The sequence below is a fragment of the Tachypleus tridentatus genome, chromosome 13 (assembly GCF_004210375.1).
Source record: "Tachypleus tridentatus isolate NWPU-2018 chromosome 13, ASM421037v1, whole genome shotgun sequence".
In the NCBI taxonomy this organism is placed as follows: domain Eukaryota; kingdom Metazoa; phylum Arthropoda; class Merostomata; order Xiphosura; family Limulidae; genus Tachypleus; species Tachypleus tridentatus.
In genome coordinates this window covers 271,996,848-272,013,818 of record NC_134837.1, presented here as the reverse complement: position 1 = coordinate 272,013,818, position 16,971 = coordinate 271,996,848, and positions in this window count along the sequence as shown.

The following is a 16,971-nucleotide window of genomic DNA, read 5'->3' as shown; positions in this document are numbered from 1 at the left end:
TTCATTGTTATAAAACTAGACTAAATAGTTTTGATGAATTACAGCAGATAAGCACAAGGCTAGGTAGTTTTGAATGACTACTTAAGAAGAGTGCCCGAAATGGCCAGGTAGGTTAAGGCGTTCGACTCTTAATCTGAGGGTCGCGGGTTCGAATTCCTGTCTCACCAAACATGCTCGCCGTTTCAGCCGCGGGGGCGTTATAATGGTACGGTCAATCCCACTATTCGTTGATAAAAGAGTAGCCCAAGATTTGGCGGTGGGTGGTGATGACTAGCTGCCTTCCCTTTAATCTTACACTGCTAAATTAGAAACGGATAACGCAGATAGCCCTCGAATAGCTTTGCACGAAATTCAAAAACAAACAAGCTGAAGAAAAAAAACACTAGAAAAATAAACTGTTTTACAAATTATTATTCTAGTTGCACAAACAGAGAGTTCTGGAGTCAGTCTGATTCTTGTTGAATACATTTCTTTTACGTGCTTATGATTCATAATATTTCAGTGACAAATTTGTTTTTTAAGAATATCGGTCAAATGTCACGGTTACCAAGCCTCGATGTAAATGTTGTTATGTTACGATAATATATCAAAATATTTTAGGATGCGGTTGGTTGTGTATTACGAAAAGTCCAATGTCTTGAGAAACGTAGCAAAGACAGTAAAAAAAAAAATTGCTGTAGCCAGTTTGAAAGCCATTAGCACAAGTCTGCTGAACTAAATAAGTAACTACGAATTGATTCAACGACTTCTAATCTCCAGTATTTGACGCTTACTTATTTAATGGACACCGAATCCTAAAGCGCTAAAAATTTCCAGGGGTCATTTCGAAACGTATCCCATAATGCGTCGAAAGAACAATATCTTTCTCAGTCTTACGTCTGTGGCTTTAGAACCAAAGTGTTAGAAATACGTGAATATGAAATAACAGAGAACGTTCCTAACATGTCTGAAACACAAGGAACAAGCAAAGACCTACAAAACATTTGCAGTTAGGTTAGTATTGCAACTATATTTTTTTAAATGCAGGATTTCTAGAATAATACAATATAATTCTAATCGTAGAGACTAAAATGTATAAGTTCTCTCTCTTGTCTTAGGCCTAATATTATTTAAGCCTTCATTACGTACGGCCTACACTCGATAAGGAGACAAAATTAAAGATAACTATAAAGTGTGAGCGGATTTGGCACAATAAGATTTCTCATCATACTACAAAAACATTAGGGATCGTTGTGGATCTAAGGTGATTTTCTGAGTTTTCGAAGGTGAAACTTGACGTTGTCCAATATAGATGAATGTAATCTCGAAAAAGAGAGGCGGGGCTAGAATAGATAATATCTTCGATTGTCCTTTTTGTTTTAGTTTTTCGAATCCCGGTCGCACCAAACATGCTCGCCCTTTCAGCCATGGGGGCGTTATAATGTGACGGTCAATCCCACTATTTGTTGGTAAAAGAGTAGCCCAAGAGTTAGCGGTCGGTGGTGATGAATAGCTAGTCTAGTCTTACCCTGTTAAATTAGGAACGGCTAGCGCAGATAGCCCTTGAGTATCTTTGCGCGAAATTAAAAAAAAAAAGTTAAAAAAAAAATAAACTTAACAGTACGCTCCCAGTGGCACAGCAGTATGTCTGCTGACTTACACCACTGAAAACTGGGTTTAGATACCCGTGGTGGGCAGAGTGCAGATAGCCCGTTGTGTAGCTTGGTGCTTATTTCCAATCAAACTTTACCGTACATAATATTATCAATAAATAATGTTTTAATATTATTCTACGACTTATCGCTAGATCTTTTTAAAAAATTTGATAATCTTTCAATATGTTGTACAAAATATATTCTGAAGTATATGTACATCCGCCTTTTGTTTATATTCGATGAAATGAAGTGCGCACGCATACATGCTTAGTCTGTTGTAAGCTGTACGAGAATTTTCTCCGACAAAATTGAGTATTGTAAAAATGTTGCATTATGCTATAAATAAATAGTTAAAAGTTTTGTAGTGATTTTTGTTTTTTGTTTCGTTTTTTTTTTAAGTTTTTTTTTTCTGAACTGGAATCTTGGATATTTGTTTCGGTAACACTAGTATTTGTTCTAAATGATAGAATTAAAGCCAGACTTAACTGTAATAGTTTTGTCTGTGAATCTTTTTTAGTTGTTTGTGTAGTTTATTCTCGTAAATTTTATAAGTTCGAACCGTCAGGGCGCGGCATAGCCCAGTGGTTAAGGCACTCGACTCGTAATTGAAGGCTCCCAGGGTCGAATCCCCGTTGCACCAAACATACTCAATCTTTTAGGCGTGGGGACGTTATAAAGTTTCGATCAATTCCACTATTCGTTGATAACAAGAGTAGCCTAAGAGACGGCGGTGGGTGGTGATAACTAGCTGCCTTCTGTTTAGTGTTTCACTGCTGAATTGTAGACGACTAGCGCAGATAACCCTCATGTAGCTTTACGCGTAATTCAAAAACAAACACCCTAACCGTCAGTCTTCAAACGGCCCTCAAGTGAAAATGACCCCAATGAAAGTATGAGTTAAAATAATGCAATTTGCGTGACAAATGTGTGAAGTAGAACTCAAAATTTGCATTTTTACTGCGAAATAATGCTTGTTCGTTGTTAACACAGGTTCTACAAAAGTTTCTACTTAAATTTGATTGGTTAATTAGACAAAATGACCTTTAATCTACAAGACAAAGTACCAGATCTTAATTTCATTATATTGATGTTTTATTGTATTTTACAATTATACATGTTAGCAACCATTTCTTTTATATGAATAATCGCATCTGAACATTCTGCACTGAACGCATTAAACAAGTTTCGCTCAAAAATAATACTTTTTATAGTCGTTAGATGGCAACACCCTTGACAATGGAAATGCTGAATAATGAATAATGTAGCACCAACACCTTGGAAATGTATTCATAATCTAATTAAACATACAACAAAAACGTGTACGAGTGCTTTCACATTATAAATATTTTATAGATCTTTATGTTTATGCTGTGGCTTTATGATGGACCTTTCGCTATAAATGTATTAATTAATGAATATTCTATCCATTTTACGTCAGAGCAATTTACATGAGAAGATCTTATATCATGATTCAAGATAAATAAAAATATAAAAGATAATTCATATTTTAATTAAACTTACCTTTAAGAAATATTCCAGTAATCTGTGAAATTTTCAGCAACAGAGATTGTGTGTGTTGAGAAGTAACTTTATCATTTATTTTTGAGACAAAAGACGAAATTGGTAAATGCGAAATTTGTTTTGTAGAAGATTGCTACTAAGCCTTAATGTAGATAAATCGTTATCCAAGAATCAGTGAGAAGTGATATTCATTTATTTATGAGACACAAATAGTTTTCTAGACGTACTGAATATTTTGAAATCCCACATATGATTTTTATATATAATGCAAGAATGAAATAACTTAAATGATGTGATGTACGAGACTTAAGATAGAAAAACAACCACGCAGAAATTTCACTACAAAGCTTCTATATGTTCCACACGTTACGTAATTAAATATTTCTCACCCATATATCTTTTTTTACAGACTCCCAACCATTTTAATTAGTACTTCCTAGCTTGTCTTCAGTTTTACTAGCGTCTCAGTAATCGACATTCCGATGTTTATGTACAAGACAGGTTTTCTCGCTTCTCTAATTCTTTTCCTTTTTTAGCTTACGTTTGTTCTTTTACCATCTGTTGCTTTCGAATGAAACTCGAGTTTGGTTGTTTTTTTATACTTTACATTTCATTAAATGTCTTTTTCTTCGTGTTTGGAGACAGCTTCATATTATATTCACCGTGAGCTCAATAGCATAAAGTATTGATATTTGTAGTCTTTATTTGCGGCCACCTACTGGTATAGCGGTAAGTTTGCTGAGTCATAATGCTAGAAAACTTATTTCGTCACAGATAGTCCATTATGTAGCTAACTAATTGATTTACTTATGCAGTCTTTGTTATAAAGAATGACTGATCCATCGACATGGGTTGTTTACAATAAGTTTTTATGTTTCAACGTACAGAAAGACATCACATTAAGGAACGTACATACATCTTATACGTTTTGATCTTAGCCGAATTAGTAAATATTTTTTACACATTACCGTAAAGTAGTCTATTACATAATCTAATAAAGACATCTTTTCACTACTTAACGCATATAATACATTCAACATCGTTATAACGAAACAATTTCTGGAATCAAAACTGACTCACTTGACTCATAATCTGAGGGTCGCGGATTCGAATCCCCGTCACACCAAACATACACGCCCTTTCAGCCATGGGGGGCGTTATAATGTGACGGTCAATTCCACTATTCTTTGGTAAAAGAGTAGCCCGCTGGTATCTTCTACGGATTTACATTAAAATCAGAGGCTCGATTCCCCTCGGTAGACTCAGTATAAATACTGATGTGACTTTGCTATAATAAATTGCACATATTTATTGGCACCAGCAGAGATGCCAACCATTACGATTTTGGTGTATTCACTATACGCTCATACAGACAAATATTACGACTTGTTGCAACTCCCAAATTATTATATATTATTGTTGTTGTTGTTGTTTTGAATTAAGCACAAAGCTACACAATGGGCTATCTGTGCTCTGCCCACCACGGGTATCGAAACCCGGATTTTAGCGTGTAAGTCCGCAGACATACCGCTGAGCCACTGGGGGGCATTATATATTATATAGGCCTATACAATAAAGTGATAAATTGTTTCCCCAGGGCTTGAAAGGGGTGAAAAGAAAATTTCTAGTGAGATACAAATAAATTTTGATAATAAATGGAAGACATAGTCCAAATGGCTACTTGCGATAATCATGTTTGTGCTTGAAATAATAAAACATATTTGTACCTCCGACGTCTACCAGTAGTTTAAGTACGGTGCTTCTCCATACTGGGTACGTGGGGGAATCCACAGTTACGTCATCAGTGCTTGTCAGCCAGTCAGCGCTCGTGTAGATGGGTATTTTTCGTTTTCTAAGCGGCAAAGAAACAACAATGCGATCGTTCACAAGATGGAAAAAAGAGGCCTCGTTCACCAGATTTTCTTGTTTCTGGCAAATCTAAAAGGATTAAAACTGTGAATCAAAAATTTAGGAAAGAGTATAGTGCAAAATATCCGGTCATTGCATCAAAAGTCAGTGACAGTCATGTGTTTTGTACAGTTTGTCACATCGATTTTCTGTGGCGTATGGCGGGATAAACGATTGTTCAAGACATACAAAATCGGCATCTCACCAACAAAATGCTGAGGCGAAGACAAAACGATACAGACACCGACATTTATGAGTAAGAATTCAGAATATGAAACCATAAATGCAGAAGTGATGTTCACGCAATTCGTCATTGCTCATAATTTACCCTTAGCTGTAGTCGATCAAGAATTTTTTAAAATTTATTTATTAAATACACAAAACACAGTCATAAATGAGCAATCTATAGCAGTAATAAATAATAAAATAATAATAAACAGCTTAGAGACATTGGTCAGGCCTAGTAGCCGCAAATGATAAAGGGCTCTGTCTACAATCATTATGCTCATTCATTTGAAATAGTTGGCATCTCTGCATCAGTAGTGTAAACTGTACAATGTTATTCAATTTCTGGATGTTGGTAGTTACATTTTTAAACCTGACCAACATTATCTTAGCCCCCATCCTCCTAGTGGCTCAACAGAGCACGTATATCTCATTGTGTGGTTTTGTGCTTAACAACCAAACTCTACAGATTCTAGTAATTGTAAATTGTATGAGTTAAGCCACGTGTAAGTTCGTGTTTTGAGTTATATAATTTGATGTTCGTGTGTATAAAACTTGTACTTCCTCGAGTTTCATCAGATTAAGGTCTATCTGATAACTACATCAGGTTCACTTGAATAGTACAGTTGAGGATTATATACTGTTGATTTGGGTAACTGAACGTCGATTATAAAACGAATAATAACCTACATAATACGTAATAAGTTTGTTTGTTTTAGAATTCTCACTCAAAGCTGCACAAACAGCTATCTATACAGGGCGTAGTGACCCTAATTTTCAACTGACAGTCCACAAGGAAGACTGGTAGCCAAAAGCGTCCATCGTCAAGTTTAGGGTACTCTTGTTTGATTGAACAGTGGGATTTGACTATCACTCTAACAGCACATCAACGATCCCAAAGTGTGGAACGGACCGTGAACCATCAACTCTCAAACTCACAGTCCAACATTACTAACCATCAAGTAATTTTGGGCTCGCAAGTAATGAAATATATTTATTTTCGTAGTAAAACTTTCATCTGTAACAATCTTTGCAATAAAAAACAACAAACAGTTTATAACTAAACTATTTTCATCTGTTTGACCTTGTCCTTGATTATATAACTTTTTCTGATACACAAATGGGCTTCTAATTGACTCCTTGATCTGGCTCTGTTCCTTCTAATTAGAATACCCTACAGGGGTCCGAAACGTCTAGAACCATAGACACTACAACGAATTTTACAGAATGTGGTCCACGTGCTGTCCTTGAAATTGGAAAGAAGTTTATAGAAGATATTATAATTCTCTTTGAACACTGCTAAGCGTATTCGTGTCATTGTCAACGGTCTACACTGCCAGACTTCTTAAACTTAGTTGCAAACAGCACTGTGAGTGATGTTTCTCTCTCTTCTGGATGACGTGTGTTAAGTCCAGCAGTAACCATCTGCTGGAACCAACCTTCTTTGTTGCACGACGACATTAACTCGACCTTCACATGTTTTAACAGCGCCATAATCAGTCGCGTATCTGAAAGAAAAAAAAGAGAGAAAAAAAAAAACAACTTTAATGCCAGGCTTTTCGGACACCCTGTATAAAAATTTACTTGGTCGTATTTTGGGATAACTCGTTTAGTTTGATATATAATCTGTAAACTTTCACTATAATAATATCTTAGTTAAAATTGTTTATTTGTGTTTTGAAAGCTCGTGGTTAAGGTGCGAGAACATAAAAAATGTTGATAAATTTGAAGTTTTTTTTTTTAATACTGCATAAAGATTTCAATAAATATCTATGAAAATTTCTATTTATAGCTTTGTAATTAACCTAGTTTCTGGAAGAATCGGACCGGGTTGATATTTGCAGGAAGCATAATACGAGACGTAATAATGTTGAAAACATTCCATACCTTACTGGGTGAGGCCAATCCCGTTATTCAGTAATGTTATGGGCACTGTTATCTGGTTTCTCTTCCTTTAATTAATAGTTAGAAATTAGGAGCTGTATTTTAACACTAGAGGTCTTTCTGATTTGGTCGTTTGTCCTAGGTGTCGTATAAGGTATACTTATATGTTTGATTACTTGTAATTAAGCACAAAGCTACACAGTGGGCTATCTGTGCTCTGCTCACCACGGGTATTAAAACCCGGATTATAACGTAGATGTAACGCTGTGCCACGTGGTGGGGAGGGGCATCGCATAAAGTACAATTACGTTTGAAAGTCTACAATTTTTTCACCCCGATAATTGAGCCACTAGGGTTTTGGGGAGCTTCAGTTTCATTTAGTTATTTTGCTTATTTGTTTGTTGTTTACAACAACGTCACGTTGAGCTATGGGTTGTGTTCACCACGTGGAAACGAACTGTGGACTTTTGTATTGTAACTCCGTTAAATTAGCATGCACCTCCAGGAGAACTAAGTATTTCGATATCAATTTAAATCCATTGTTATGAAATGTTATGAAAAAAAGTATTTTTTAGCGACACTGATGTTTCTACTTTTCCATTTAAGTTCAGTGTTTAAGTATTTCTGTACAAAACAAAGTTCTAAAGTGAATCTTAACATCTCATTAAATTTGATTACTTTTTTTCAACTAACGGAACTTAGTTTAAACTTTACACATTTATATACAACGATATTTATTGTTGTTGTGGTATGGAGAAAATTTAGGCCAAGGAAGAAGTGTCAAAATGTATTTAATACAAGAAATATGGTGGGTTATTTGATGTATGAAATTTCAGTTGTACAAGTCCTTATATGTATATAAATCTACTTTTATAATATTATTTATTTAAAATTAGTGAGCTGCGTTTACGAAGCAGAGAACCAATCAGAATGGACTTTGAATAATCTTTATGTGAAAAAATACTTTTTATATTGTGTTGTATAGATGGCACTGCTGTGTAGTATATCAAATTTATTATTTCACGGTAATTAAAGAAAAGAAAAAAGTATTTAAATTTTGTATTTGTATGTGTTTGCCTGAAGACGCCAATTTGCTTAGTTTGAACTTCCCCTAGACACTAACGTAACGAGAATCTGATTACATTTCTTTTGCCTTCGTGAAATCCCAGTTCTGTTCTGGTCCTAGCATTTTGGCTAAAAGGTATAAGTTCCGATGTGTTGTTAAATCCTAGTTCTTTTCTAGTCCTAACACTTTGACTGTAATGCGCAGATTCTGCTGTGTGTTGCCAAATTCCAGTTTATTTCAGTCTTAAAATATTGGATTAACAACGTCAGTAAGTGAGTTTCGATGCCCATGGTGGGCAGAGCACAGATAGTTTATTGTTTAACTTTGTGCTTAACTACAAACAAACAAAAACGTTTAACACTTTCATTGTAACATGCATGTTCCACTGCTTTATCAAATGTCAATTTTTTCTAGTCCTAGCACAATGACCATAATGTGGGTGTATTAGGTGTAAAAGATACTTACTATTCGTTCAGTGTTCATAATAACTCAGACCCACAGCCGCTTAGAACAATATTAATTAAACTTGTAATATTTTCTTTACGCCCTCTAGGTAAATTTATAAAACAAAAGGTTAGTTAATTTCGAACCTGATGTATTTAGATTTAAGGATAAAATTTGGTACATAGTGGCGTCAAGTGGGCAATATTTGGCAACACGCGGACATTACTCCATGAACGGATAGTCGGAGTGATTTTTTTTTTCTTATAAGCTAGAAAAACAACAAATATTAGGACAAAATGAAGAACCACAAGTTTTACTTACGATGACATTTGTTTTGATGTTTGTATTAAAACTTTTCAATTGTTTTACTGATGTCGACTTTAGGCGTAAGTACTCGAAAAATAAAACCTTTTTAGTATTCAAAAGCCGGATAATACGAAAATAAAAGTTGAGTAAACGTGTAGTTATTTATTTTGTTGCAAGTATGAAATATGACCTCGTTAAAGTTCTTAATAGAGCATCTACAATCCTATTAATAATTAAAAGTTATAACCTTATTATGACGTTAGTAGGGCTCTTACGTAACTTTAAGGCAATTGAAAGAAAACTGTTGTTTAACCCTCTTAGAACTTTTCATGGAAAATAATTTGTAAACAGTATATCACCAACATGCGTATAGTATAATACTTTCATTTACCTGTTTTACGATATGGTTTTCTTCATAAAAATATGAACAATGGTCTTTTAAAGTTTCTGAAACTTAAGTCTTGGTTTTACGTTGGTGTAAAATACTAGCAGTTAATATGGGGATTAGTGGATTTTAACAAACATGTTAACTGTAGCCTGGAGTTCAAAGAGTTTTGATAAACGATATTCATCTTAATCTGTGGATCAGTGAGTGTTGATTAAATGATATACACCTTAATCTGTGGATCAGTGGATGTTAGATAAACGATATACACCTTAATCTGTGGATCAGTTAATGTTAGATAAACGATATACACCTTGTTTATCAGAGTATCGGTCGGACAGCTACCAACCACTTCATAAGTGGAAGTGAAATAGTTGGATGAACTGAAGCAGAAATTGTTAGAGCTTTATTATGTACATAACAGCATATAGCCAAAGGTATACAGAGTTAATAGGCGATTGACTACTTCTAAATTGGGTGATATAACATTTATGAAATTCTCATAGAAGGGGCAACCTAAGTTTCTTCCATGCTGCCCTCTCGTATCAAACTGGTTAATTTACCAACTTTTGATTTTTTGGCGTGCGACTCGTAATCCGAGGGTCGCGGGTTCGCGCCCGCGTCGCGCTAAACATGCTCGCTCTCCCAGCCGTGGGGGTGAAGAATATGATGGTCAATCCCACTATTCGTTGGTAAAAGAGTAGCCCAAGAGTTGGCGGTGGGTGGTGATGACTAGCTGCCTTCCCTCTAGTCTTACACTACAAAATTAGGGACGGCTAGCACAGATAGCCCTCGAGTAGCTTTGTGCGAAATTCCAAAAACAACAACAACAACAACCTAACACACGGTATACAAATTTCTATGCATAGTACATAATATATATGTATTTGTAATGTTGGGTTAAATTATGGAATATAAATCACGTGATTTGAGTGTATGTGATGCCTTGAGCTGAAAAATTTGAAGTGTGGAGGCAGAAAGATGGGGAAGAGCTGGTATTTTGAGCGCGTGTGGTCCAAGCAAATGAGTAATTATTATGCAAACGACTATGGTAACAGCCGAGGGGTGTAGCTTCCTGTGGGCGGCCCCGATTGTATTTAAAATATATAATATATCAAAGTCAGGAATATACTCGTATTTTGCTTTTCTACAGATGAACATTTTATTCGCTACAACTTGTAATTCTCTGGTATTTCAAAGGAAACTATTTCCGAATTTATTATATCCTATGAAGTGCGATTTCTTTATTTGAAGTTGGTGATATCCTGTTTGAAGCTCTGTTTGATTGGTAAAATCACTTTGTGAAGCTTCTTGTTTAACTCACTGTGTGGTTGGTAAAGATAATGTGTGAAGCTCTGTTTGGTGGAGTCACAGTATGAAGCTTGTGTGCTTTGTGAATTCACTATGTGAAACTGTTTGTCTAGTGAATTCACTATGTGAAACTGTTTGTCTAGTGAATTCACTATGTAAAACTGTTTGTTTGGTGAACTCACTGTGTGAAGCTGTTTGTTTGGTGAACTCAATGTATGAAGCTTTGTTTGTTTGGTGAATTCACTGTGTGAAGCTTTATTGTTTGGATTACTCGCTGTGTGAAGCTGTTTGTTTGGATTACTCACTGTGTGAAGCTGTTTGTTTGATGAGCTGTGTGTGAAGTTCTGGTTGATGAACTCACTGTTTGAAGACAGCTCGTAAAGTTTGAAGATGAAGTGAGTCTTGTTATCAGATGAATTGTTTGATACTCGGTATAATGTTCGTTAATAAAGGTTCTTTGTTATAACAATCTGTACTAGTTATCGAATGGTCGTTAATAAAGGTTCTTTGTTATAACAATCTGTACTAGTTATCGAATGGTTGTTAATAAAGGTTGTGTGTTATAACAATCTGTATAAGTACTACAGTGGTCGTTAATAAAGGTTCTTTGTTATAACAATCTGTATAAGTACTCCAGTGGTCGTTAACAAAGGTTCTGTGTTATAACAGTCTGTATAAGTAGTCCAGTGGTCGTTAACAAAGCTTCTGTGTTATAACAATCTGTATAAGTACTCCAGTGGTCGTTAATAATGTTTCTTTGTTATAACAACCTGTACAAGTAGTCCAGTGGTCGTTAATAAAGGTTCTGTGTTGTAACAGTCTGTACAAATAGTCTAGTGGACCCTTATATAGATTCTTAGTTATAGCAAGCTGTATAAACGTGCCTGATGCATTTGACGAATTTAGATGAGAGGATAAAGTTTAGACAGAGCGAACAAAAAGCTGACACGAACGGAAGAAAGACCGGAAGTTACCTTTTTTCTTCTTCCTTTCTTTATCGAGAATGTGTAGGAAATCCTAAAGACAAAATATGTCGAGTCTTGAATAAATGTCTTCAGGTTCTGTCCACACCTATCTACCTGTTTGTCTGTGTAACTACGGGTAGAAACTTTATTCAAACTAGGTGGTTTTCTTGTCTTTGTTAAAAGCGACGGGAAATGTATTTCTGTAAAAACACCTATACAGAAGCTATACAACTCAGCGCCTTCATTATTCACGTTAGCTCTAATGGTTCATCAAAAAGAAGAACGGTTTGGTTTAGGTTTTGAATTTCGCGCAAAGATACATGAAGGCTACCTCCTCTAGCTGTCCCTAGTTTAGCAGCGAAAGACTAGCGGAAAGGTAGCTAGTCATTACCACCCTATGTAAACTCTTGGACTACTCTTTTACCAAGGAATAGTGGGATTGGCCATTACATTATAACGCTTCCACGACTGAAAGAGTGAACATGTTTGTTGGGACGGGGATTCGAACTCTCGACCCTCAGTTTGCGAATCGAGCGCTCTAACCGCCTGACTGTGTATTGCGTATTGTGAAAGCTTCACTCTTATCAGTTATCTGTTCCGAACTGTTTTCATATTTTAATTGAGATCTGTAACGTCATTTGGTACAGGTAGGTTTGCCATAATGAAGAGATGATGTGTGGTTCCTTTCTAAATGTTTAGTTTGAATGTGACGTCTTGAATCTTCCTGTATCCTGAGGAGGGGGATATTGTGTAAAAACAACAATTGTTGTTGTTGATTAGGGAGTTAATCAACTAGTTAGATATTTCTCCAGTATTGTAAGTTTTTGAGTGTGTGCTGTAGATACGAGAGGAAATATAACAAGTCACTTGTTAGAGTTATTTGTGAGTTTGATATATCTCCTGGTAAGTTGTAAAAGTTTCAGTTTAGAAAATAAAACGCTTTCTTTTTTCATTAAGTGGATTATTATTTTATTATTTTTATCTAATAATTGAAAATAATTCGCTCAACAGTAGAAGTGGTTATAACATATCAGTCAAATCACCACAGTTAAAAACAAAGTATTAGATGTGTTTTTGTTTGTCAGTTTTTGCCTAACATCACCTAGTATATGTTTAAGTTTTACCCAATATGAAATTTCTTCTGGCTGCTGAAAGCACACCATGTGTTTATTTAAGAGTGACCTTGTCAACTTTTGAGACATACCACAAACAGCGGTGCGTATATTTTTATATTAAAAAAAACACCAAAAAACTGGCAAAACGAAATTCTTGCTCATGGTACGGCTCCATCTTTCATCCCAATGAATGCTTGATATAAGCTGTCTTCCTTTTTCTACGAAAGTTGTAATTCTCACGAGTTTTGTTTCATGCAATAACGATGTTTGATAACGTCCTGTGCGACATATAAATTTGGTGCATCCCAACTCAAGCCATTAGTTCGCTTTCTTGGTCAAGGGGCAGTTAGCGGCTCCCTTCGATGTCGAATGCAACGCTCGTACTACTTACTATTTACTGTTTACATTTAGAACGATTGAAAATAAAGGTTTCGAATCTTTTCCAAAAATAAACCTTTTTTTTCCGTCGTGTTTTTGGTTTATTTTTCAACCTGATTTGACAGACGCCCAAAGCTCTAACGAACGGAATATAGCAAAGTAATTTAGCTACTGAATTTAAAAATGAGGTTATGATAATGCGACACACCACGGCGTCAACTATATGCATATGTAATCGAAATATTTTATATTTATAAGTCCCAGTATCGCTAAACTGTAAAAATAATTAACTGTATACATTGAATATGAAGCACAAAATTGACTTGATTATAAAGCGACGTTTTGATTAATAATTAGGCTGTAAATTTCATAGTCGCCTTATAATCGCGTCCGACCACAGGCCCCTTCCCACTACTCTAACCTGTCACATTCCTGAATATAGAGATATTATCCGTCTACGCATGTGCATCAGAAGTTTTCACAAGGTCATCCCTAATTTTTGCAACTAATCTACCTGCAGGCTGTTCAGTATTAGTATTGGTTTTGAGGACCTAAAAAGGGCGTTATGACACTAATTTTTTCCTTTATCATGGTTTGTGAAAGTGGGAGTTGCCTTATATTCGAAACTACTCTATGATCGGTTTAGTATGGTATATACAAACACAATCATTTTATGGAAGCTGGAGAATATAAAAATAAAACAAGTACTGAAATATAGTTGTATACACGTATATTTAAAGGGTTTATGATGTTTATACGTGTGAGAAAAAATAGAACAGAAAATATTTTATAGGACATTTATGGCGGAGATTGTGTATTCTGAAACATTTGATTAAATGTTAATATTGTTCTAGTTTGTTTTGAACTTCGCGCAAAGCTACAGAAAGGTTGTTTGCGCTAGCCATCTCTACTTTAGCAGAGGGAAAGCAACTAATTAACACCACCTATCGACAACTATAGGGCTACTCTTTTATTAATGAACAGCGGGATTGATGGTAATGGTAATATTATAATGTTCCCACAGCTGGAAGGACTAGAATGTTCGGTGACGGAGATTCGAACTCGCAACCCTCAGATTGTAAGTCGATTATCTTAACCCAGTTGTTCTCAAACTGTGTGCCGCGGCGCTCTGGAGCGCCTCGGGATATTTCAAATTTTCGAGGGAAAGACAGCGATGTCAACATCTGTCGGACACCGCGCAAACTACTAGCTTGAGGTAGTTCACAGTTTTAACATTAGATCGCGCTAAATTCCTTTCGATGATGTTCTCTAATGTTTGAGATATGTTTTGTTTACTTGTACTTTTGGCTACGCCAGTAACTTCTTGAACTTTCTCGTTTCTTAGATTTTGTTATAAATACCTGTCGACTCTCCGAGTCGGTCAGTAATTGGAATAACTGAAGGGTGTTGTGATCATGTGTCTGCGAAGTCTAGCGAAGTTCAGTGAATTATTTTGTTGATTTTTAGACCTTGTGCTTAAAAATTAAAAGATTTTTGAACATTAATAAAAAGTGTTGGAGTGAATAAAAGGATGGCGGACCACAAACCAGTGGTAAAGTTGTGAAGTAACGGAAATATTGGAAACATGACTATAGTTATCTAGATTTTGGTTTTACTTCGGTAGATGTCAATTATGAAGAGTGTCCACAGTGTGTATTATGTCTGAAAGTTTTGGCTCCAGAGTGCGTGCTTCCAAGTAAACTTAAATGCCACTTAGAAACCAATCATTCTAACATGGTTTGTAAATCCCATGATTATTGTACCAAAAAGTTAAAAGAATTCAAAGAACAAAAAGGTACATTTTTGAAACAAGCATCAGTACCAAACAATGCTTTGCTAGTATCCTACAAGGTAGAATACTGAGTCGCAAAATGTAAAAACTCTCACACCATCGCAGAAGAACTGATTTTACCGGCTGCAGTGGATGTGGTGAACAGTGTGGTTGGTGAATCTGCTTTCAAAGGTGCCTTTATCCAACAATACTATCACATCCAACACATGACCAAAAACTTCAACGATCAGCTAATTGAAAAAATAAAAGGAAAAGAGTTCGGGTTACAGCTGGATGAGGCAACAGATAGTAACGAGGATGTTCATTTGATTTACTACACACGGTTAGTGGGTGGTGACAAAATTGTGGAAGACAAACTCTTTTGTAAAAGTATCACTACAGGTACGAAGACCCAAGACTTTTTTGAGATCCTTGACACTTTTATGTGAAAACAACTTAGACTGGAATATGTGCTTTGGGGTCTGTATCGATGGTGGTCGCTTTGTGTCCGGCCGTTATGAAGGATTGCAGGCACTCATACAAAGCAAAGCCCTTGATGCACTGTGGACCCATTACATTACTCACAGGGAAGTCCTTTTGTCAAAGCATCTGAGTCCTCCACTGAACCTAGTCCTGGAATGTGTGATGAAAGTGTGAACTTTATAAAAAACTCGTCTCCAGAATACGAGGTTTTAAAAGCAAACAGTGTGAGGATATGGGATCTGAGCACACATCTTTGTTGCATTACTGTAGCTCGTAGTGGCTTTCCCCTGTGTTCGAATTACGACAGGAACTCTTATCTTGAAGAAATAGAACATGAATGTGCTACAAACTTCTAGAATACTGATTTTTTGGTCAAAATTAGCACACCTGTGCAATCTCTTCTCAAAACTGAATGTGTTGAATCGCTCTCTGCAGGGAAGCAACATGCACATTTTGAAACTCGCAGAGAAGGTTTCAGTCTTCAGAAAAAAGTTACTACTGTTGAGAAGAAAAATGAATGTAGATGGTGGCAAAGACTGTTTCTCCTTGTTGCAGTGGTCTGTTACATTCAATGAAGTTGATTTGGCCCACGAACTAAAATCTGTTTTTGAGAAGCACCTCACACAGCTCAGTGACTGGTTTGAAAAATACTTTCCAGAAGATATGGAGAAGTTTGCATGGATCCAAGACCCATTCAAGGCTGAGGCCCCATCTGAATTTACCTCTGCAAAAGAAGAAAATCTTACTGAGCTGTCTTGTGACAAGACTTTAAAAACAAAATTTGGCACCCTGGAGCTAACTTACTTTTGGATATCAGTAACAGATGAATATCCGCAGCTATGTGTTGAAGCTCAGCGAATCCTTATTTCATTTGCGACGTCATATCTCTGCGATGCTGAGTTTTCGGAGGTTGCTGTGATAAAAAGCAATCATCGCGCGAAAATTAATGTGGAGCAGGAAATAAGGGTGGTGGTGTCCAGTCTGATTCTAAGGTTTGAGAAGCTGTGCAGTGACCAATAAGCACACACATCGCATTAGTAATTGTGATTATTTAAAAATGTAATAAAAATATTGTTTTTACTTTCAATTACGTATATTATTCTTTCAAGCAGCTACTAAGCTGTTAGGATCTAACTATTTAATAAACGGAACTGTTAGGTTTTTATTTTTGCCTAGGAGACACTAAGGGCTCCGTGAAACGAGGAACTTGGGATACGCTGGCCTAACCATTAGACAATGTTCAGCCTAATATAAGTGCAAAGTTGTCGGGTTGCTTCTTTTATTTATGTATACAGATATATTCTCTTAAATAGTCTCCTACAGTAGTGTTCTCAAGATGTAAATATTAACTAGTTACCTACAGTGGTGTCCTTGAGATGTAAATTTTAACTTGTCTCCTACAGATCTACAGCGATCATATTCTGATTTTATATTTGATTATTTATTCAATGTTTCAATATTGCAAACAATTTTCACAAAATTTGATTTTTCTCAGTCGCTCAAATTAAATTTCAGCATTCACTGTCGAGTCGAATGCTGAGGATTTGATAACATGTAAAGCAACTGAATTAATAT